Source organism: Pezoporus flaviventris, unplaced genomic scaffold (assembly GCF_033815535.1).
Source record: "Pezoporus flaviventris isolate CSIRO_AGI_PZ_B2104156 unplaced genomic scaffold, CSIRO_AGI_Pfla_v1 ptg000008l, whole genome shotgun sequence".
Taxonomy (NCBI): domain Eukaryota; kingdom Metazoa; phylum Chordata; class Aves; order Psittaciformes; family Psittacidae; genus Pezoporus; species Pezoporus flaviventris.
The window spans coordinates 4,313,360-4,338,241 of NW_026892556.1; the positions used below are offsets into that span (position 1 = coordinate 4,313,360).

Sequence of the window (24,882 nt, forward strand, 5' to 3'; positions counted from 1 at the left end):
TAAAGTGTTTCAGAAAGTGCATGGAATCATTGTAATTCATAAAAAAGCTGAAAGCAGACCACTGAAACCAGTCAGTGTTTGTTATCTGGTCCTAACCCCAGAGCCTATAACATTCTTTTATTAGCACTCATGGAAGGTGTTTGCAGCAAGGGCTGTAGAAGGCAAGGAAGCAGCTAAATTCTTCAGGTGGTTTTGTTTCTGGAAAGAGCATCTGCATCACCGCAGAAACCCTGTTCTCCTCCCAGGAGATAGAGGCAGGAGACTTTGGCTTGCTCTTGGTTGATGGAGCCTACGTGGAGCTGCAGGTCATAGACACCCATTTTCTCTAGGATCAAAGGGAAGATGGATGTGGAGGGTTCCTCTGGGTGCTGTTGCCAACAGGCTATTTGGTCCATCATTCAACAGCTTTGAAGAAATCAGGCATTTTGCAAAAATATGGGTGTCTTCCCCTTCCTTCCTGTAGCATTTGGGTGGGCTCTCTAAATCCAGAGAAAGAAGTATTATTCTGCTGTATGATTTTGCCTTATAGGCTTTGCAGCTGAAAGCCTCTCCTTTCAACCAGAGATGGGTAAGCAGGATTACTCAGTGTTATTCATGTTTACTGTCTGAGAGCAAGGGATACTCCTTTGCAGAAGGGATTGTGAAAGATTTCTCTCACCCCTCCAAATCTGATGTAATAAAGTCAGAGCTAGAACGGTCTCCTCTCTTTTTCCCTAGCGTAGCATGATGTATTTTCTGGGAACAAATGTCTCATGTGCCTCTCTGCAATGGAAATGACCTCATTTTCAGAAAATGCCTGTGGATGTGTGATTATGACACCGTACAGTGCTACTGCTCTCCCACCGAGGTGCAAAACCTTTGCTGCTTTGGGAGGCAGCCCTATGGAAAAATGATCCCAGCTCTTAATATTGATGTGTATCTTGTGTGGGTAAAACACTTGGAAGTCTGTGCTCGACATGGCCAAGCTGTGCTGGTAAGGAGGTACAGTGCTCAGCTTGGAGCAGTTGTGTGTTTTGTGATGCACACTGCAACCGGTCCAAGATGAAGTCATCCAGGCCTTCCTTTGCTGTGCTCTGAATCAGCTTATCCTCATAAATTACTTTCAGGTTCCTCCATGAAATGCCCTGAGTGTGTATTAGTAAGAGAAGCAATGATCTCTCCCACACATATACTGTAATGATCTGTGAATAAAACAGTTTATAGCTGGAAGCTAAGCTTGCTGCAAACACCAGTTATTTTTGATGCTGATGATAGAAGAATTAGTCCTTATTATATACTTGGTATTGAGGTATATCAACAATATCACTCTTTTGAAGCATTATCAAGGAACCAACTCGCCATAAAATTCTTGATTTGAGGGCTATAGGATAAATTCCTATTGTTTGCTTTTCTGCTGTTCAATGAATCACTTGAGCCAGAAACTGATATGAAAGGTCATCGGTGATAATGAAAGTATCACAAGATTTGTGGGGAAAACCCCTCTGAATTTCACCAGTGCTGGGTTTTATTCAGCCCTCTGGAGGCATGCTTACTCCTCCGGGTTTCTCTTTGTCAATAATAGAGAGGAAGCACAGTTAATCAGTGAACTATCGGAAGTGCTCAAGCAAAATACTAACTTCAGTAGAAATTACTCAGTGGGGCAGAGCAATAATCATTCCAGCCTCTTGAAGGCACTTAAAGTGGGTGCAATGCTGCTGCCAAAACCATACAAACCTGTTGAAACAGGAGAGAGAACTGGGATATGGTGCATCCCGTAACTGTCTGCGGGAGTTGCGAGGTGATGATAGAGAATTATAGAGCAGCACAAGGGGTAGCATCCAGAAAACTGGATGGAAGAGCTGCAAAAAGACCCAAAGTCTTCCCCTGCAGGACTCCTGCTGCTTTTCTGCCTATTTTAATTTTTAAGGGAACCAATACACTGTGCAGGCAGAGAGCAGAGCTTAGATCAGCTTCCAAAAACTCCCTGATGAGGCCTCTCACAATGATGCTCTCAGAGAAATCTCGTTATGGACAGAGATGATTTTATATCATTAGGTGACGAAGTAGAAGCTGAAATTCTCTTTGGGCAGTGCAAGAGTGCAGTCCGCATTTGTGCTGTGGGTGGGTAGGGTGCGTGATGGCCCAAGCCTTTGCAAGGGGAGACTTGGACCACTCGGCATGAAGTTCTGCCCATCACTGAAGAAAGCAAACAAAGGCAGTGGTTGTGCAAAAGTCAGCATGGAGAAGAAGAATTGGTTTCATCAAAGCATTTGAGAAATATGGCTGTGTTCTCCCTGAGCTGTGAACACCGAGTCTCTGCTAAAGGCAGGCTTCTAGGCTATGGCTAAAAAAAGACTGAGATTTACCTCTGAAGAAAGATTAAAAGTGTTTTAGCAAAAGGCGAAACAAGAAAGGTGATTTTGTAGGATATATTAAGCAACAAATGGTAAAGAAGAGGCCAACCCAAGTTTCCTATTGAGGTCTTTGTGCAATGCAGGAACAAAGACAAAGCCTTAAAGACTGAAAAAGCAATTTTAGACCACGTGACTGGCACAGCACAGCTTTGTTGAACATCTGCTTGGAGACACAGGCATGAGATGTTAGTTGACTGTGTTCATACTACTTCAGCTAAGATTAGCTAATTGTTAGCTAACATTAAAGTGCTGTAGGAGTATCAACATTTGTGCTTATGGAGATAGACTGAACACCAAATGCTGGGAAGTAGCTTCCCCCAGACACAGTGTTAGAGAATGGGTCATTACATCCTCTGAAGGAACCTATTTTCTCTGCTAGAGCAGACACTTAGATACCCTTTTCTGAGTAGTTATCATTTGGTGAACCTCTCAGTTGAGGCTCTGTTTCTCAGCAGTGATTCCTATTGCTGCATGAATATTTGATTGAATTTCTTTTGCTCCAATATTTTAGGCAAACCCATGCACTGCAGAGCAGGAGAATGAGGCTTTGTCACTTCCTCAACCAACTGTTTTTTCATTAGGAAATGGTAATTTTACAAAATCTAAGCATAGTGTCTGTATCAAAAGCAAATCTGCAGATGGTGTTTCTGAGCAATATCAAACCTGTGGTTTGGGACAGGTTAGAGTTCATCAAATCACTGATTGTACTTCGCCCTTGCATTGCAATTACCTAATCTCCTTTTTCTTGTGGCTCTCAGAGAGAAACAAATGAACAGCATCTAGCAATGCTTGTGCTGAGACAATCCTTTCAAACAGTAATCTAAATAGAATATGAATTAATAATGCGCCTGATCTCTGCTGTAGTTCCATTTAGGTTCTACACATTTGGCCCAGTGCATTATGTGTCTTAGGCTGAAAATTCCTTTCTCTTTAGGTTTTCTATAAGTTTTCTATTCTGTAGGGTTAAGTTGGTCTGCTCAGTGCAGCAGTGGTGGCGTTTCATTGAAATGGGAGAGATTTCCTGTACCTCCTGCTTTTCCTTCCTTCTCCTTGCAGTCCATGCTTCCTGGCACAGAGCATGGAAGGGCTCAGCACTGCACCAAGCAAGTAGCACTGGTGTTGTTTTTGGCATGTTGCTTTTGGACGTACCCTGTGGAGTGTTTCCATCTTCACTGCGTCTTGGTGGGAGGGATAGAAAGAATTGACTGGGAGCAACCAACAGCATGAGTCATAGAACCATGGCATGGTTTGGGTTGGAAGGGCCCTTAAAGCTTGTCCAGTTCCAGCTCCTTGCCACAGGCAGAGACACCTTCCACTAGAGCAGCTTGCTCCAAGCCCCTGTGTCCAACCTGGCCTTGAGCACTGCCAGGGATGGGGCAGGGATGGAGTCAAAGAAAGTTGTGTTTCTGTCTGGCTTTCATCCCTGAGCCCTGCATGTGAGTCTGTTAGCGCTAAAGATGCTCCTTAGGGAAGCAATTTGAATAACAGATTGGAGAAAATCTAAAATAAGAGCTCTAAAGTGCAGCCCTCCCCAGCGAATGGCCTGTATTAGCATTCCTTACTTACGCAACAAAGCTGTTTCTTGTGTCTGTCCAAAACCTCACATGTGCACCAAAGCACCAGTAAGACATTTTTGCATGGTTTAGCTTGGTTTCTTAAGGAGGCTTGGGAAGTCACTCTGTCTGTCAGGCGTTCCCTAATACCTTTTCTGCTGGCCAGTTCTACTTCATCCATCAGAGAATGCAATTCCTGTGAAAACTGGCACCAGGATAGAACAGAAAGACTCAAGTGGATGCTGTCATTAGTGATAGGCCATTTATAGCTCAGCTTGATCACTGCAGCAGGCAATGACCTTTCAGATACAAGCATGTCCCCAGTGGTGGCCCAGCTGACATGTGTGGCTCCAAATCAGCCACACTCCCTGATACAACCTCGTTGATAAGGACATAAGGATTTGGAGGAGCTAGGGAGGGAAGGAGATACCATAGGGTGCAAATCTGTAGGGAACAAGCCTTCATGTGTGCTTTTGCGTATGGAATAAGTGGTTTACACTTGGATTTTTGAGTCAACTTGTGTGACTTTCAGGTCCAGTTTTGAAACCATCCTTTGGGGAAGCTTTGGGTGACTGTGTACTGCCTCACTGATTTTCTCAGGGAGTGAATAAAACCTGGTTAAATACGTATTCATGCCTACAGGCACTAAGCTAATGAGGCTTTTACTGGACATGAATAGTGTTAAAGTCAGAGGAGCCTAACATGGACCTCTGTCAGGTTCATCCTTGTGGGATGAACCTGAACACACTAGCCTGTGTCTGCACTGCTTTTGGGTGGGCTGGCTGCATCCACCCTGCAATGGTTTTCATCTTTTCCAGCCTTCAGGGCACTTCCATAGCCCTGAGACACCGTTTTTGTTTATTGGTGGGATTTTGTGGCTCGAAAGAGGAGAGTGCTGCTTCTGAGCTGAACCTGATGTGGGGAGCGAGTAGTTGGGAGCTGAAAAACTCCCTATGCCCCAAAATGAGTTTTAAAGAGGTCTTTGTCCCTGTGGTTTGCTGAAGGGACCAACCAAACTGCTTGGTAGCTCAGAGCTGTGCAGCCTCTGACCCTGAACCTCCCTGATGCTGCTTTCCGCCTTCGCTCGGTTTCTCTTCACCTTTCTGTTCTGTTCCTTCACTTTCTGCTTGGCAGCTCTGCCCCTGCCCACAGGCAGATTTTGGCAGCAGCCCCGTGTCTGGATGGTGCTCCCGAGGCTGAGCACCGAGCACTGCCCAGTACAGCTCCCCAGTGCACCCGTACTTCTATTAGAGCTGCTGCAGCAGCAAGAGCTTTCCACCAGCTGGAAAAGCCAGGGAGCTATTTCCTTTCCAGTCCCACTGGCATTCGTATACAGAGTAGGTCTTGTCCCCAGTCCGACAACCCTCTTCTTTCAAACCCCGATGGTTCCTCTATTCCCCTCCCCACCACTCTGCTCAAACAGCCGAGTTACAGAGGCTCTCCTCTTCTCCCTGCCACTGCCTCAGCCATCTCCAGCCCTGCTCCTCTTCCTTCAGCCCCTCCTGCCAGCAGAAAGACTTTCCTAGACTTGTTCTTAGTTATTTTTAGGATGTTCTGACTGATTTCTCTTCAAACATTCCCCCCCCCTTCCCAAAGTTTGAGGTGCAGTGATTTCTCCCTGCACACGCTGCTGGTGAGCAGCAGAGGCTTGCAAAGAAACTTTGACACAGCAATTCCCATCTCTTTTGGTGTCCTGCAAAGTCAGAGGCTCTTTTGGGAGCATCAGAGCTGGTTTTGTCATTTGTCTTCTGAAGGAGCTGCGCAACGAGGAGGAGATCTCTGGAAAGCAGCAGGCACTGAGTAATTGTGAGATGGTCCCTGGCAAATGAACCCAAGACTTGCAGAGATAAACATGGGAGCTCTGGCCGTGCTGGATAAAAATGTAGTCTGTGGTGTCTGCTATCTTCAGTATTTCACTGAAAAGAGGTTTTATAAAGTATGCTGAGGAGAAAAATTACATGTGCGTGCATGTATATATATAACATCACTGTATGTCAGTATATCACTATGTATATCATAATATATATTTCTATTTCATTCTCTGGTCACACACACGTTTGGGTGTAGTTCTAGCTGTCTCTATGTAGTTTGGCTTTAATCAAGTTGCTCATCGGCTTTGTACTTCCATGTTCCTGCCTGTACAATGGGCACAGTGGCACTGCCCTTATCAGGAACTGATGAGATGTGTCATGTTAAAGCCACAGAAGGGACTGGTTGGAAGCTGACAGGCACAGGATAGATGCTGTTATCACTAGATGACCTAGCAGTGTGGATCCTGCCAGCTGCTCAACAGAGAGAGTTTCACTCTTTGCCTATACCCTGAGACAAACAGATGTAAGTGTATTTAAGCTTGTGATCTTTTCATCACTGAAGTGGTTGAAGGCCTTTCTACTGTTGCTGGGCTCAAACATATCTTTTTTGGGAAGGGAATCTAGAGGTACCATTACATGGCTGATAAAGCATAAGGCTTGGTAACATCCCCACCACCTCTCTTTTATTGATGTGAAGAGCAGAGCATTGGGGCAGTGATATAGACACAGGATACAGCAAATAAGAGCAGCTGTATGACAGAAGGAAATACACAGGCCTCACTTAGCACTGCTCTCCTTTAATTAACAATCAGCCTTTTGACTGTAGAAGAGAATGCCTCAGAAGTGCCAGCAGAGAGTTTCTGCTCTTGGTGAAGCAAGAAGACAAACAAACCAAGCCTTGAGGAGTTAGTTAAGGGCATTCATCATCAGACCCAGCTTCATCCACCTATTCCTCTGGCTTGAAATCCTTGCAGGTGACCTGTCCCTAAAGTCCTGGATTGAATTTCCACCTGCAGAAAAACATGGTTGTACAGGGGTTTACCCAAGGGTCTGAGACCTGCATGAGACCCTTGGCTAGAAAGGGAGATAGTTGTAACCTAGGGCAAAAAGGCCATATGGCAAGTCAGCCAAGGAGGGAGGGCAAAAGCTGTGGAAAGAGAGTTTTCTCTCTTCCAATCCAAAACTTGGGTTAGTTAGCCTCAGTTCCCTGAGATGCTTTCTGGGTTGTATGTCAATCACAGCACTCTGAAAACATTCCTCCTTTCCCTGTACAAGCATCAAACATAATGCAGCCGTGTGCATAGTGCCAGAACTTGGGACACTTTTGTGTGAGTATCAGCACAAGAAAAACATGTACAGCACATTCAGGGTCTCGTTGCTCACGCTGGTGTGATGGGACTCAGATGAACCAGCATCCATAGTGCCATTTATGCACTCATCTGTGTGTATGCATTCATAGCCCAGTTTACAGATATGGCAGCTCAAGAGCATTATACAACTAATCATTCAGAATATAAATAACGAGGTCTGTATGGCGAGTGCTTTCAAATCCTGCAGGAATATATCTCAAAGACATTCTCACTGCGGAGAGCATCCCCCCTCCCAGCGCCCATGAGGCTAAAGCTGAGGTCAAGAACATTTAGCCAAAAGAATGCATCTTTCCCTGAGAGAAGTTCCTGCCACCAGCACGTGAGCTGTCTGTGAAGCACAGCACGTGCTCAGCCATACGGAGGCACTGGGTGACTTGCACAAGTGTGTGGTGCTGGGGCTATGCCTGCAGGCATATGAGAACTTGATTTCCTTGCTCGGAAGGAGTGACACTTCTGTTCCAGTTAAAGTTACACAAGGTATTTTATTCTGATAGGGGCTTTTTTTGTCATAGCAAAAAGTAAAACATGGAAAGTGATTTTCTCACTGGTTTGGTATAGATTTGGGGTGATTCACATGGTGTAAAGCAAATTATAGGGGCTACTTTTGAGAAAAGGGCAGAAGAGAGGTCTCAGCTGCTCGGCAGTTTCTAATCTTGTTCACAAAGAAAATGCATAAGCAATCGGGATCTGGATTTTGCCTCTTTGCACCGCTGCTCAGCACTATGGCACAATATCAATCAGGTATCACTTTCTGTTTTCCCCTTTCCTTCATTTGTAAAAGCTGCAGGATTTTTGGTAAGTTTTTCCATTAGCTTCTCATTCCCAAGATGCTGCAGTCTGGGGAGTGTGACCACATGCAGCCGTGGCTGTCATGACTCTGGCTGAGGATGCTAATAATTGCAATATTTGATCCTTGTGAAACTTGGGTTGTTATCTATTCCCATAGTGTTTCCCCTGGCACGTATGCTCAGGAAAATACTTTCTGGCACTGATTTCTATTAGATCGTGGAATAATCTTCCAAAGGAAGTGGCAGAAGGCCAATTGTTGATCCAATTAAAACAATGGTTAGAGATTAACCCCTTAACAGTTGCAAACCACATATGTAGCTCATTAAGCACAGAAAAGCAAAGTATTTGACGCTACAAAGGTTAAAGCAACCTTAAACTGGGGAAATCCTTCTCATAATTCTTAGGGAATTAATATTCTCCCCTGATGCTCTGCTGATCTGTTATTAGTGGCAAAAAGGCTTGTAAATGGAGAAAATGCTTTGTTGCCTGCCTGTTACATAAGGTACCATCTAACTTTGCATGGAAAGGGTGCTTAATAGAGATCTATTGCTATATATATACATTGTTTTTAAAAAAGGAGCTGTCTCTGTGACAATGGGGCTAAGTCTAAGGCCTGATTAGATGGGTTTTGTCTCTTCCCCCCCCCTCACCCCTGTATAGGCAAGCTCTGATTACTGGGAGCGATATCTCACCGTGAATGAATGGCATAGAGGGAGCTGCAAAGACAAAGAGCTGGCTTTGTCTGCTGATGAATTAAGATAGCATGTGTGTGGCTGGGTGGCTGGTGAATAGCACAGACTTCCTTCATCCTCCTGTCACTGAGCTTTTCTTGTGTTTTCATTAGAAAAAAAAAAGGAGAAGGGCTTAATCCCATGAACAATGAATTGAGAGCAAATTAGGGGGCTTAGAGAGAAAATGCTACAGCAATATCTTAATGGTGACTAAGACGTTGTCAAAACTCTTGGAGGAAGCAGAATCTTGGTCTTATGCTACTTTAAAAAAACTATAGAAAAAGCTGTTACTATTATGATAATCATATACTTTCCTCTGGTTTCACTCTCTGTTCTCTCCAGAAACATTGAGAGCATCCTGGATTCTCCCAAGTAAGAGAATATACCCACAAGTGGGTATGCTTCAGGAAATAAGATTTGTGTTGGATCAGTGATTCAAATCAATTCTCTCATGTCTTGCTGTGCCTGAGCTCTCTCCCTGGGTTTTTCCAGGTGGTCTCTGCCAGATGCTAAGTTTTTGCTGCATGCAGGGTGGCGTTTCTCCACCCCTCTGCTCCTGTGCTATAAGCAGGGTTGCAGCCTCCCGGGGCAGCTGGGGTTGGATTCAGCACATGTGAGCAACGTTGGGTCCTGCCAGGAGCCTGGGATGGGGACTGGGGAAAGCAGCTCTCAAATCAAACAAGACCAACTTGTTTCTCAAAGGTGCAAAGCTTTTATAACATGGTGCAAGTAACATAAAGAGGTTAACCTGTTCGTACTCCTCTATTGGCTTGCAAACATCCCACCTCCACTCTCCTCCTGCCTTTCTTGCCTGCTGGGCTGAATCCTTTTTCTAGGATGGGTGTCCTGTCCACATCTGCTTTGCTTTCCACATTTCCTTTAGGGAGAGCCTGGGAGGAAGCTACCCCTTGTGACACGAACTCCTCTCAGACCAGGTCTGCTTTCTCTGCATTGTTTTTTATCTTCCCTATTGGTGCTCTAAGAACCCCATCGCTGTTTCCTTTGACAGGCGGGGATGCATTCAGACAGGCACAGACCCCACGTGGTGGGATGATGTGAGCATTACAAGCATTTTCCCACATTATGACTTCTCTATGCAGGGCTATTATTCCCTACTATTAGTCCAGGAAAGGAACATCTTATTCCATGAGGAGACCTGCGAGACATGATGTCACAACTTGGTCTGAGAATGGGCTCACCATCGCATGCTCTTATTTTCTGTTTTCCTCAAGATTTCCCAGCAGCTGTTTTTATTTGGCCTCAGGTTCTGCACCAAACCCTCAATCTGCATTTTTAGCCTGTTGGTCTTTCAGAGTCAAGGGCTCAATCGGTCATGAGAGTCTTTGGACCTTGATGTTCATGTCTGACCGTGGGTTAGGTGCTGCCTGTGCTACCACTCAAAACTGCAGCGCTCAAGTGCAAAGAGAGATAGCAAAACACATTTAGCCAAGGGGTGGATAAAAGGTAGTTTTTATCTATTAGTCCCAGCTATGCTGGTTGGTAGTTTACCTGGTTTTGGCTTTCTCTTGGACCACTTCTAGGCCTGGGTTCTGCAGCCTGTGTGATAAAAGCTGGAGTGGTTGGAATTTCTGAGATTCTAAGAAACGCGCATGTGTGAAGTTAGTTAATACAGTTAAAGAATCTTTATCCATTTATTTACTAACGTGTTTACTTAACTACTGGAAATTCAATAACCAGTTGTATGTGCTTTGGAAAGCTTCCACACCTTCCCTCCTGAGAAGGGAATGAAATGGTCTGAGCAGATAAATCCCTCCTTATACTTTGTAAAAGGGTCATCCAGCCATTCATATAAACATGTCCTTCTCTCCCCCATGCCAACAGACACAATGTATGGGTGCACTTTGCAGTCACTGGCAAGATATAGGTTAGCAGCCTTGTTTCTGACACCGGGTGCTACGTTTCCAAAGCAGATGCAATTGCAGAAGACAGCAGAGCCCATCAGATGTGCTGCTCACACTGGAAGTCGTGCTCAAGTTTTCACTGGGGGGAGGGATAATGTGGAAAAGTTGAAATCTGGCTTAAAACCCCACAAAACTTGACATTTCTTCCATGTCTTGTCTGGGTCCTTTGAGTCAGAGTTTGCCACCTCCCAGCGTGGGTGCTGTAGCCCAGTCTCCCATGGCCATACTTGGCTTTGCTCTTGTCCTTCCTGCAGCGCTAGTGATGTTTCTTGCTCCCTCACCTGCTGCCAGTGCTGCTTTCTGCAGAATAAAAGGCTGCACTGTATTGAGTCCACCTTCTTTGCTATGGAAATAGCTTGTGGCCTTCTTGCTGCAGAACAAGGGAGGATCAAAAGAGAGTGAAGAAAAAAGGGAAATGCTTTGCTCCATTGGGATGTCATCTTCTGACCTGGCCTTTACTCTAAAAGAAAGAGGGGGAATTTAGCCAAAAATAATAAGCTTGAAACTGGGAAAACAACCTGAATGCTTCCTTCTTTTGACCTCATGCTTTGTAGCAGTATAATTACTGGTTAATGCATATATAAACTAATCTGTGGGTCCTCTTTTGCATACTTTAACCAATCAGACCAAAAAAAAAGCCAAAACCAGAAAAAGTTGGCATGGATATTGTGCTGCAGTCAGAGTACCTTGGGTAATAAGCTGTAGTAGACATCTACTATCTCAGGCTTTTATTTGATATAGGAGATATTGTGTTCAGAAAATGATGCTGGAGCTCAGGACAGTTAAGTACAAGAGGGGAAATTCATGAGCTTGATTCTCGCTTGAGTTCTGAGTAGGAATTAAACCCAGCAAATCCTAGTTTTCCACCATATGATCCATGGGACACAAGGAAAACCTCCTCAGCACTGCCAAGGCAGCTTTCTGTCCTGTGTGATAGGATAAAGTGTTTCAGTATCCTTCCTAATATCCCTTAGGATCTCAGCTCCCTAAGCCTATTCACCGTATCACAGGTTGCAAGCAAGGCATGACACTAGCAATGACCTACCCTGCACCTGGGACTGAAGGGATGGAGTTGAAATCAAGGAAGAGCATGAGTTTGGGCCATGGTCATGGCAGGAACTTCTTTTTATATGTTGAAACATCAGTTATTTGGATTATGTAAAAGTAGATGGGAATGCAGCAGTGTTTGGGATGCACTTGGTGTTTGACATGTGAATGATGGCTGCAGGCTCAGTGTCAGGATGTGCGCGTGCATGTGCTTGCAGTTCTTGTGTTGCATGGTTTTCCAGGGGAATGATAGGAATTCTTCATGCTCTTTCCCCCTGTCACATTCTCTAGAGGACATGAAAGGTAAAAATATAAATGAAATAAGGCAGAACTTTTGCTCAACCCGCCTAAATCTCAACACATCTTGTTTGTAGTCGGTTGACAGCAGTTTACTTGTAGAGACGATACTAGGGTTTAGCAGAAAAGTCGTCTTTGGCGTTGAATGTAGAATCATAGAATAGTTTGGGTTGGAAGGGAGCTTCAAGGTCACCTATGGACCTGCCTTGACAAAAGCGACTTCTGATTATTCGGTATCTTTCATGTAAAGCAAAATGGAGGTAAAAAGCCCTGGGTTTTTCACAGCCCTTTATGACCTTTCTAAGCTGAATCTGGGCTCTAAATTGAAAATCACTTTTTTCCTCATTGAAACCACAAAGCAAAATTAAGGATTTAGAAAATGGTCTTTAATAGGAAATTTATTAAGATGTGAGATGGAAAAAATCCAGTGTAATTTTCACCTCTCAAGAGGAATATGCAGCTAGAATAAAAAAAAATCGTTTTCCCTTGCAAACTTTGCAAATTTGCTCTGCAGTCATCAGCAAAGGGATTTTATTCCCCTATCATGGAGCACTCATTATTCTATCTGTCGCAAGAAGCTTCTCATCTGCATGTCACTGAACAGCAGTGTCAGTCCCTGCCGCTGCAGCTGGCAGACACATTGCCAAGCTGAAATGTTCTCTTGAGCTGATGCAAGCTTCAAAAGCAGAGCCTGGGTACTTCATTATTCCCACCGCTGTGGAGCATGCCATAGCATTTTCCCTTCCCACAGAACCGCGTCCGGTAACACAAACGGGAATAAGACCTGTGCTTACATTTGAAGGATGGGTGGGAATGAGAAGCATTGCATGGAAATGCACTGAATTAATACTGCTGTGAAGTCTAGGGCTTATTGCCAAGGAATTTTGGGGTGGTTTGAATTTATTCCCACTGTACCACAGAGAACGCCTGGCCTTGCTTACGAAGCTTGATTCTTGGCCGCAACAAAGCTCCGTAAATGGGTAAAACAGGGTGAGTTGCCGCTGCTTTAATGTACTTCCAGGTGCATCAGCCCTGAAAGCTGTGCAAGTTTGCTGGTTTCTTGGACTTCTTTGTCTGGTAAAGTCATGTCCTGTTGTTCTCTGGGGTGAAACTGAGTTTGAACCTGCAAGTGTAAGGAAAAACCTTCGTGGGGGCAGTGAGCATGGATTTGCCAGCCTGCAGCTCTTGCACGATGAGAAGAGTATCAAGCGATTAACTAGCACATGGGAGCTGATGCACTGTTGGCTAGACAACTGGTGCTGATTCATTAGACTCTAATTACAAGTTATTTTTACCCATCCTCCCATCTTTACAAAGGGCTGCTTGGAAAGCAGTGTTGAAAGTCTTCCTTCATCCAGGCTTTGATAAAAGTCAGATGGAAGCCTGCCTGTCCTCCTTTGTGCTTGTTTCTGTGGAAGAAATACAAACCCGCTCTGCACATGAAAGGGGCACTGGGGTTACTGAGAGCAGCTTCTTTCACTTTGCACTCAGACTGGGATGAAGTGGAGGGCAGGAAGTGTGCACTGACCATGTTTGCTCCATGAGGGCTTCCCAGGGAAAGTCCAGGTTTCGCTTCAGATTAGTGGGGAGTTGATCACTGCAAGCTGGATACTGGACACAGTCTCAGCTTGCTGGTTTTGCTTTCAGCATTCTTCCTGTGTGATTCTGGAGTAATTTATTAGCTGTCTCTCCATCCCTTTTACTTTATTACCTATATTTATGCAGCAGGTATAATTAAGAGAGGGTCTGTGCCCGAAGTGACGCATTACTGTCCTGTTTATAGCAGCATGAAGTATGCTCAAGAGGAAGCATTTAAATCCCATATTAGTGCCCTTACTCTCAAGGGCCAGGATGCTTTCTAAAGAAAGCTGTTGAACTTTCCTCTCTACACAGCTTAATACTCTTTCACTAAGTGCTGTCCCTAGTGATAAACTGCCCTCTTAAACATTCCTGACCTGCTTGGGTGAAGTCTTATGTCTGAGAAGGAAACAGGATCTTGGTAATCCTGAGATCTCTACTGTATGGTTGGGAATGACCTGCTTCCCATCCTTACCTTGAGGCAGCACTTCCTCATATCCTTTCACATCCAACATGCCCAAAGGCCACGGTAACAGACTAATGTGGTGAACTGTGAGTACACAAAACAAGTTTTGGTGAGGAAGATACCTGAACATTAGGTATAAATAAAAAACAGCAAGCATTATCTTTTCTTTCAGCTCATCTTTTCCCCTCTGCCTGAGGTCTGAGGAGTATGGCATGAGTAGATCCAGGTCTTGAGGACTGTTGGTGCAGGAAGAATGTCCAACACAAGTGCAAACCATGGAGAGCTTGTTTTCCTACATGTCTGTTGAGAAACCTGTCTTGATGATCTGGCTTGGAAAGAGGTCTGCAAGGCTGTTGTGGCTGGCTCAAGATCGGCATCAAGCAGAGCACAGAGCATCAAGGATTGTCCTGCTGCACAGTGTCTCCTTCTCTCCTGACTTACATGTGTCAGGAGGTTAGAAAACCATCGCAGAGCAGGGAAGAGCTGGTCAACCTGAGGTGCGACCCGCTGAACTCTCTCTGGAGAGCCCCAGCTCAGGCAGATGAGTGTGAGCACAAGAACTTCACATGACTTGAGGAGGCCTCTCAGTCTGGGATGGTTCGTAGTCCACAGACCATAATTTATAGGTGATGATACCTTGGCTCTGCCAAGTTTCCTCCAGCTTTTGTCGAAGACGGGAGGGATGTGGACAGTTTATGACATCTGTGGACTCCATCTGGAAAGCACTATTTTCTTCCCTCTCCCTGTCTTTCCGAGGGGCTGGAGTAGAAGTGGGGGAGAGCATGTGTGTAAGGGTGGTAGAGTGATGAGCCAGACAGGCTGTGCTGGTGAAACGGAGAGGTCTGCCTGGGGCACGTTGGCTGGGTGGGAAGCAGAGCTTTAGGAGAGAAGAAACTGGGGATGAGGACAACCCAAAGTGCACTGACCACAAACAGTACAGGAGACCCCTAGGGTAGATCTGGGTCTGCTGGTGCGGGACAAACTGGGACTTGGTGGCTTGGACAAAGAGGAAAGCACAGCAAATACTGAGACCTTACTTGGACTTAATATGAAATCAAGAACAAACCTTCGAACCCCATTAAGTAGTTCTGCAGAGAAAGCATGGTGCAGGCTTTTTATTACCTTCTGGAAGAGCACACAGCCAGACATTTGGCAAGAGGCTCCAGAAAATCACTAGGTAAATGCAAACTGCAGGTCCTGAGTTAAAAACCCTCAGTTCTCTGGTTCTTCCGAGCTCCAGGAAAGGTCTTTTGGTGATGAAAAAAAGAAATCACAAATGAGTCTTCTATCCTCAAGTAATGGGGCTCCCTAATGTGGCTTCTACAAGCTTTTAGTGCAGGAAATGCTTCCTTTCATGCTCATTTGATGCAGTCCATAACTTCTGGTGTGCGGAAGGTTATAAAGGGGAAGGAGACCAAGAGCCCTCTCCTGGCACAGACCGAAAGGACAGCTGGAAAAATAGCTCAGGCTAATGGACTTGGATGGGGAGGTGAAAGGAAGGCATGAACACTGAAGTGGAACTGAATGGCAAAAGCCACACTATTTATAACCAAATATAAATATACCCCAGGCATCCATCTGGAGAGTGTGTTCTGGGTAGGCCCATGTTAAAGGTGTGCAACATGGAAAGCGGGTTGGTCTTGTGGCTTCCCTCCAGGCTGCCCCTACCCAGCCAAGCATGGTCGGTGCGAGGGGGATGAGGTTTGCACGGTTGATGGTAGGCTGGCATGCTGTCAAGAAGGCTTGAAAGAATTTGCATAAACAGCTCAGCAAAGTACATTTGAAAGAGGTTTTTGGAAGGCTGATCAAGAGCTACCTTCACAGTTAACTGGACTTCCTTCCCAATGTTAGCAGTGGCTCCAGGGGGAAGCACAGTGAGGATTGCTCTTTATCTCCAAGACTGCAGCCCCCACAGAGACCTGCAAACTGAGCCCAGCTGCTGATTCTCATCTCACAGACATCAATATTGAGCAAGTAATAGGCTGCAGTGATGTGGGACTTTGCCCTACTCTTCTTTTGAGCTCTTTTTTAAGTGTTCAGTTCCCTTGGGCTCAGGATATCTCATAGGCTGTACTTGCAAAGCATGGGGACAAGCTCAGGATTATGCTTGCAGGTGGGTCTGAGCTCTTGGAGTGTTTCTTGGAATGCTTTTTACAGAACTCAGTAATATCTTTGTGTTGTGTCTGGGATTCATGGCGTGCCCAAGCTCTTTTCCATCCATGCATGTGTCACAGTTTGGAAGCCCCTGGTTACTGTGGAGTGTCTGTGGTCTGCTTCCGTACCAGGCTGTCTTAAGGACATTACATTGCTGTGGTGCTTTGACAAAGCCATTTGGAAAGTGTGGGTCACTGGAGGATATTCCTGATCTGGTCTGCTCTATATTCTGTTTTATGTTCTACAAACACTACCTGAGGTTCAGACTGTTGTATGATTCGAATCCTGTCTATGCTTATGGATCAGCCATAGATCTAATGTACCTTATATGTATGTAAACCCTTTAGATATGACCCATGTAGTATGAGCTCTGATGTGCCTCCTGTGTTGTAGCTCTCCTTTGAAAGCCAAAGCATGCATGAAGGTGTTTATAAATTTAATCTTTCCATCTTGAAAATGACCCAAAGGCTTTCGATGTCTCAGTGTTGGGAAGCCCTTCAGACTGTCTAGCACTCGCAGCATGCCTGTGCATGTGCAGAGCTGCAAAATGCCTCGTCCGCCATCGAGATGGAAGCACAGCACTCATTGCTCTTGGGGTTTGCAGGAAAGGGAGCAGAGGATGTCAGGCCTCCAAACTTCAAGCTTAAACAGGGGAGATTTAGGTTAGGTATAAGGAAGCAATTCTTCCCTGTGAAGGTGCTGAGGTGCTGGCACAGGGTGCCCAGAGAAGCTGTGGCTGCCCCATCCCTGGCAGTGTTCAAGGCCAGGTTGGACACAGGGGCTTGGAGCAAGTGGAAGGTTTCCCTGCCTGTGGCATTGGTTTGGAACTTGATGAGCTTTAGGTGTTTTCCAAACCATTCTATGAATCACATCCCCTCCTACCATGCAAAAGGCGGCTGGGAAGGAGAGGTGCCTGTATCGCCTGGGCAGAGGTGATGGCTTCAGCCACCTTGCAAAGAAATAAACCCTGCTCCTCGTGTCCTACTTGCTGGCAGCATCCCCAACTGCTGCTGGTGCAGATGGCAGCTCCCCCCTCCACCTCTCCCTCCCTGGCACACGTGTGTGTGTGCTCCAAGTTACCATAGTTTGCAAGCGTGGAGGTCCTGGAAAATGTGAGGTTTTGTGACCAAAAATCAATGTGTTGTCAAAGGAAATAAACAAGGAGGGATACTCTCCTGATGGCCTGGGAGGGCTGGGAGAGGGCCAAAGCCGCGCCATCGAGCACCCGAGCTGCATAGTTTTGGTCTGATGTGTTGCATGGGCTATAGCTTCCTGCTGGCACAGAGATCGTGCACTGTGAGTATTAGGTTACAACTTGTCATACAATTTTGGTGAAATCCATGCATATTACAGATGTCTCTGTTACATTATTACCCCTCCAGATCCTATAGACATTCTTCGGTGCTCCTTTGGGGCATCATCTGTGCTGCTAGTTCCCATAACAACTTGTGAATTCATCATTCCAAAGCTGCTTCTTAGAAAAAAAAAGAAAGATCAGCCCAAATTCTCTTGTCTTTTGTCAGCTACTGAAGCATTCGGCTCCCTGGCAGCCTGCCGCTTCTGTTCTCCTCCTCTCTTTTTCTTGTTGTTCATGAAAAGAACCCCAAGCATATACTTAGACGGGTCATTGCAATTCTTTATAAAGAAAAAGAATATTTCCTATGCAGCATTATAGATGCTGGGCTCGGTAAACATTTAAAATGGAAAGACTGGTAGATTAAAAGATTTTAATGCATTGGGTGCTTTTAGTTGATGTATTAGGCTCTTTAGCATCTCTCTGACAGGTCTATTTAGAGCTTCCTTTTCGTCTGGCCTTCCTCAGGCAATGACACTCATTACTCTCTGCCTGTCAGTCAAAAGGAGTTATAATAGAGCTTAAATGGGTCTCCTGACAGGGTGCCCTGGTAACAGTAAAGGAGTGATAAATACCAACAATAACACTCCTACCTGTGGGTGCCTTGGGAGGGTGCAGGCAGCATCCCCCCAGCTGCCCTAGGTGCAGGGACCACTTCCCATCCCTGCCCTGGGGTGCTCGGCTCAGGGCAGAATGGTTTCTTCCTGGGAGTTCAAGAGTGACAGGAAAGAATTGGAGGCTTCTGAGGGATGTGAAAAGACTGATCTAAACACCGAGGCAAGGAAAATCATGGTTGTGGTGAACTAAAATCAGTATTGTTGAGAGTGTGGAACTAAAACGCAGCTACTGAACACAGGAAGATGAGGTTTGACACAGGGCAGGACAGACGGGGAGGATATTTTAGTGTAAGTGTGTAAAACCCTCCAGCATCCTCAGGGGTGAAGCCAGTTTTAAAAGTGAACTTTTGATAAGTGAACATTTATGGACCGCACTGATCACATTAGCATGGAATAAAAATTATTTAGCTGGTCAGTGATGAACATATCCGTTACTTTCAGCTCCCAGGTTCTCTGCTCTTACTAAGGTTTCCTTGCTCAGTTATTTATCATGTATTCTCATTGACTATTTTATTCTCCATTGGTACTTAAGGATAGTCCTATTTAGGTGTGCAAGTCACTCTGTTTCTCCTTTTTTCAAGGAGTGCACAAAAATGCCGTGAAAACTGCCGTAACTTTACACATACAGATACTCAGTAACATCAGACATGACTTTGAAGCTATAGATAGACACATTCTGCAGATGCTGACCCTCAAGTAATTGGACTTATGTCATACACTTGGTCACATCATAGCAGACCGGCTACTTGGAAATACAGGGGCTATGGAAAGAATCTGAGCTCTGTGTAGATGATGACTGTGCTAAATTAGTAGCCTCAGTTGATTTTAATGCAACGGTCAATCTGTGCAGTTGAAGAGTTAACAGCCGAGGGAGAGAAAGCCTGAGTTTGTCTGAGGATCATTTATCCACCCATCTGTCAGTCATCGGCATTCCTCTCTGCTGAGCAGAGCCTGGGTTTGGTGCTTTTAAGGACAATGAACTATTGCTTAGGAGGAGAAATATTCCCATTTGAATTAGATTATCTGACAATTTAAGTGCAATTGCTTGAAAACATCATTAAAAAAACATTAAGATATTCTAGACAATAGGTCAGCCTGGTCTGATATCACATAGCACAGGCCTTGGTTTCTTGGCTGGATCCACCTTGTTCATCAGCCATCCAGGAGCACAGCAAGGCAGAGGTCCTATAAAGCTTACACCAAAAGGTGCATTTACACGTGTGTAAAACCCGGCTCTTGCGCAGAGCAGAGTAAATGAAGCTGGTGGAGCCAGACGTCATTTGGGCATTTCTCAACTTTGCGACTAAACATTCTTTAATTAAAGCTCGTCTCTCACTTCTGATGGATTTTAGAACATGCAAACAGAGGCAGACCTGTGCCAGCTGCAGAACAGGAACCTGCTCTTTTCTGCTTACGGAGCATGCTGCTCTGCTGCTGCTGCACGAGTAACTGGTTGCACCAGTGCCTTGTCCCCTCTATGCAGAATCATGCCATGGTTTGCGTTGGAAGGGACCTTAAAGCTCCTCCAGCTCCAACCCCTGCCATGGGCAGGGACCCCTTCCACTGGAGCAGCTTGCTCCAAGCCCCTGTGTCCAACCTGGCCTTGAGCACTGCCGGGGATGGGGCAGCCACAGCTTCTCTGGGCACCCTGTGCCAGCGCCTCAGCACCCTCACAGGGAAGAGCTTCTGCCTAAGAGCTCATCTCAGTCTCCCCTCTGGCAGGTTAAAGCCATTCCCCTTGGCCTGTCCCTACAGGCCCTTGTCCAAAGCCCCTCTCCAGGCTTCTTGTAGCCCCTTTAGGGACTGGGAGCTGCTTTAAGTTCTCCCCTTAAGGAGCCTTCTCTTCTCCAGGCTGAACAAGCCCAGCATGAACCTGTCTCCCTGGGAACGGTTTATGCAGGTCCTCAACTCAAGTTTGCTAATTAGCTTAAGCAGTTCTTTACCAGGCCCAACAGCCCTGGTAAAACCCAACACTCCCTATGGGCAGGTGGTCTTTAAGAGAGACAGCATAGAGCAAATCTAGGTCCCTCAATAAGTGGGATGTATCTGACTGGGTGAGATTTGCCAGATTTAATCAGTCCTGGGCTCTGTTCCCAGCTGTGCCAGAGCTGATCTTATGCAACTTCTCTGCTATCTCATTTGTATGAGTTTTCAATTATATTTGCCTCCCTCTTAAGATCAATAGGAGATATTGCTCAATATTATAACCATTGGAAATCATGACATTACTATGGGTTGCCATAAGATCTGGGGCTGGAGCACATGAAAGCTTATAGTCCACACTCTTATAGTCCAGTGTTCCTTTCTTAAGGGGCTGTTGCAGTTGTTGCAAGCAGGGCATGATCACTTGTGTTACCCTTGAGTAGGGTGCATGGGCTGCAGCAGGGACTCAGTGCCCCAGATTCAAACGTGGGAGACAAGGAGGAACTGATGACTTTAGCCCCAAGCAAGCGCAGATGTGTGGGTAGCTTTGCAAAATGGAGTGAATTTCCATGGGAGCTGTAAAGATCTCCTTCCCGAATCCAGGAATTCTGCCATTGCAAGTTTCCTGTTGGAGGGGCAGCTGAGAGGGGTTTTTAGAGAAGGGGCTGGACAGCACAGTTATTTTTATTTGGGGTAAAACATTTGATTTTTCATTTGCGTTTTAACTCTTGTTGCTAAAATTATTATTCCAGTAGGACTGGGTTGATCCGTACTAATTTAAGTGTCTGAAATAATGTTATAAATGAGCTGTGTTTCCATGAGTAAGATTCCCATTCATCATTGCAAGGTTTACTTCACGGCAGTGAAATCATTACCATGAAGCAACTGGTGTGCTTTGAAAACACTGAAATCATTTAGCGCTCATGACTGAAAACAAGGAGTTGCTCGAACAGGCAGTGTAGACGAGTTCAGTGCATGAAGAGTTTGGCTTTTATTTACATGTTGCAAGGGGAATGTGCTGTTAAGAGGATAGCACAGTGAGATCAGCCTTTGAAGAGTGTCTCCCCATTCATTCATTTGATTTATTCCAGTGACCGGCCCTGCTCGGTTGGGTTACACCTCTGTAAACCTGACACAGTCGAAGTGACAATTCCCTGATTCGTTTTTTTTCCCCATTGAAATCATCAGCTTTAACCTCAGTTTTACCCTCTCAACTCTAATTTAGTCTCAAGCGTTGCCCCTAGGAAATTTCAGTTTTAGGTTTTCAAAGGTTACCCAAAGTATCGAGTTATTGGATTCTATTCCGTGAGTCGGTTTGGGGGGAACGGGGAAGAAGCGTGATCAATACCTTGTGTCCTCTGCAGTTTGATGAAGAAACCTTCCCAGGGAATAATTTAGCCTCTGATTTTGTAAAGTGTTTGGCATGCTCAGCGTTGGCTGGAAGTGCTCAGGATCTCACGGATTGCGGGGCTGGATGGGAACTTGGCTGTTTCACAGCTTTATTCGGCATTTTCAATGTCGCTGCATAATACTTAACAAAACTGGGCTTTGGCCAGTATTTGTGGCTTGGGATAGGGCTATTCCCAGTGTGAGCCAGACACCCCTGAGATGATTGGATTCAAGTGCTTTGTTTCTCTTGAAGAATTGCGTATCTCTTCGTTCTTCTCCCATTACCAATTGGCTTGGTTGAGAGAGACTCTTCATGGCTCCCAAAGGTTGACTTTGGGGTTGTCATTAGTTTGAGATGTTATTGGCAGCGGGTTCTAGGAGTTACCGCCAAGAAACATGTTTAGGCATTTGGATTACTCTTGTAAATTCTAATTAATCACTTTGCTGCTGTATAAGGCAGCACTGTAACACATACTTCATGCTCAAGTATTCCATTTCTTACAGCAACCTTGCACCACGGGTTCAAAAACAAAGCTGCAGGGTAACAAATGTCTACATTTGAGACAGTTTTATTTGCAAAGAGTCTAAGTGCTCGTTGTACCCGGAGGGCAGCAGGGCAGGGGTACACTGAGATGTGCCTTAGTGGTGTTACCTCGGCACTGGCCAGTTAGCAGGGTGGTGACGGGTGCTCTGCCTCTGCTCCTGCAGACTTCCATCCCTCCAGGCAGCCCTGCAGAAATGTTGTCATCTCCTGGCACTCTCCAGACAGCTAAAATTACCCGGTCAGCTGTGTGCAGTCGTAGTCTGGCTCCTAACGAGAGGCGTGTGGCCGGGGGCTCTGTTTTATAGGAGATGGGGTCCAGACTTCTCAGGGGTTGCCTGATGTGCTCAGTCTTTGGTTTTGTTTGACAGAAGGGTGAGCATAAGCATTTAAAACAGCAAGTGTCAAACAAGAAGAGCTGATGCTGGTTTACTTCTCCAGTCACCTCTGCAAATCATAAGCTGGCACCCAGAGGTGCAAGGAATATCTGAGCAGCAAAGAGCAGCCTGTCCATGGAACAGCCCCTTCATGGCTGTCTGCAGTACTACAAAAACAAGCTACCAGAGGGAAAAGAAACATTCTTCATCTGCCTATTTTGTAGTACAGGATCTGCATGTATGCAGGGGTCTTTCCAAAGAGATTCTCAAGCACTCACAGGGATCATAGAATCATAGAATGGTTTGGGTTGGAATTGATCTTTAAACTCATCAAGTTCCAACCCCCTGCTGCAGGCAGGGACACCTTCCATAGAGCAGCTTGCTCCAAGCCCCTGTGTCCAACCTGGCCTTGAACACTGCCAGGGATGGGGCAGCCACAGCTCCTCTGGGCACTCTGTGCCAGCGCCTCAGCACCCTCACAGTAAAGGATTTCTTCGTTATACCCATCTTAAATCTCCCGTTTCAGTTTTTTTTTGTGCCTTGTTCTTATTTCTACAAAGGCTGTATGGTTGTTCTTTCACTTATTTAGGGTTTATGTGTATATATATATACACACACGTATACATATATATATCTATTTTATCTATGTCTGCTTGGGGTCATTGACAGGCTCAGCACATCCTTCCAGAGGTGGAACAACATAAGGGCTATCTTTTGCAGCATGACAAAGATGTGATTATTTAAAATGATTTTTTATATATATAAATGTGTGTGTGTATATATGTATGTATGTATTTTAAGTGAAAACTACACTTTTCAGCCAGCTCATTACTCACATACTTGTCTTCTGGGACAGTGCACCCTGTCCTGCTTAGCGCTGCTGTAGCTGCCTGTTCCATTCCACATCCCAGCGCCTGCTACTCCAACCTATTGATTGACATCTCTGTCTCCAGCTCTGATCTCATGTCTTGACCATCTGCTTCTTCTGGTGGTCTCTGGAGGGTCTGCCAATCAGCAAAGCAGGCTCAAAACTCACAGGCAAACGGGTTAGATTATTTTTGGACCTTCCTTGCAGCCATCTGTTTGGGAGGGAGCCATGAGCTTGTCTTTACCCAGCTGGGTTAAGGTGCTGCGGCAGCCTGCGAGGAAGCAAACAGGATAAAGAAAATTACCCTCTTCTTAAGGAGCTGAATCAGCTGCGAGACGGCGCTGAGCTCTCAGCCAACAACCGGCACCAGCAGTGAGAGATCAGGATGTTTCCCTGTCCCTGCTGGAGCTGGCTGCTGCCTTCAGACGACACCAGGCAGAGCAGCAAGTTTGATGCGACTTTGGGAGCTGACTTGTGTTGCCCGTGACAACCTGGGTTTGAGTCTGCTTTACATGCAGACACGCACACACGTGCATATGTTGCTATAACAACCAGCCGGGACTTGTACAGAATGTTGGACTCTGTTTTCCAGGTTGCAAAGCACCGAAGTTTTGCTGCAATCCAGGAGGCAAACAGCTGCCTTCAGTCTCTCCCCTTCCCCCCCCCCATCCTAAAAAAAGCACTAAATCAAGTATGCTAAGCAAAATGTCTGGGTTAATTATGTAAAAAGACTCTGTAATGCCTTAGTAGGAAGAGAGAAGCACGCGGGGCTCTGCGCTCTTCTGCTCTGTGAAACAGGCGGTTCCCAGGGGTAAAGGCTGAGATTTCAGCGCTGGGTTTGGTGTCCCCAGGACATCATGGTTAAATTACGCGACCAGGAAAGCCGCTGGTGTCACCAGGCAGCAGTAAACCACAACTCGTGGGTGAAGATCATGACTTCTGCAGCCTCTGACCCCATGTTAATGCTGTAACCTGCAGGGCAGCAACCAGGTAAGGGTTGAGAGCAAGGGATGCGAACAGCAAAGAGCCTGTATTAGCCTCTCCCTATAGCTGCAGGCTTTGGTTAAGATGCTTACAGCAATAGAATCTGTCTCCTATAGCAGGCCTATACCAATATTCTCTATTTTTCCCTTTTACTCTGAGTGATGGGGACACTGAACAGCACTGCCTTCCTAAAAAAAGAGTTTTCCCGCAGGGAAAGGGGAAAGCAAGAGAGGCACAGATCCCAGACAGCATGTTTCACAGGAGGTATGTGTGTGTGATAGCCCCTGTGTGCTGCTCTTCATCTTGCATGTGTTTGAAAGTGAGCCTTGCCCATGAAGCAGGGAGGGAGTTCTGGTTTCCCCTTGTAGGCAGCACTTGGTCTTCCTGTGCAGTCTGTGGTGCAGGCTGGGTCTCCATCCTCCTGTGCAGGGGGTACCATTGTACCCCAAATGAGCTGGCAGAGAGGTTGCAGAAGGTCACTTAGAGCAGAACTCAGAATACAGCCAAGGACTCTCTTGCTTTCTGCTCCACCTCAGTGCATCCATCCACTGCTCTGCCTTGAGTCCTCGTGGCTGCATGTGATCCTAGGCACAAGGCATTCAATGCTGCTTCATCAACTGTTAAAACTCATGTCCTGGCACTCCAAAAAGCGGGTACGCAATGCTTCATGTGTTGATGTAGTGGACAAAATTTATGCTGGGTTGTCATATTCCAAGTA

At 45.8% G+C, this 24,882-nt stretch overlaps 1 protein-coding gene and 1 long non-coding RNA gene across 7 annotated transcripts in view; one reads left to right on the plus strand and one right to left on the minus strand.

The window, feature by feature from the left end:
- The window catches only part of HIVEP3 (HIVEP zinc finger 3), a 244,363-nt gene that overhangs the window by 86,599 nt on the left and 132,882 nt on the right, over positions 1-24,882 (plus strand). The window lies entirely within an intron of this gene.
- Positions 22,004-23,694, minus strand: LOC133267465 (uncharacterized). The gene is made up of 3 exons (XR_009742772.1): positions 23,425-23,694; positions 23,153-23,316; positions 22,004-22,124 (listed from the first exon to the last, which is right to left on the minus strand). It is a non-coding gene; the product is annotated as an uncharacterized LOC133267465 (long non-coding RNA).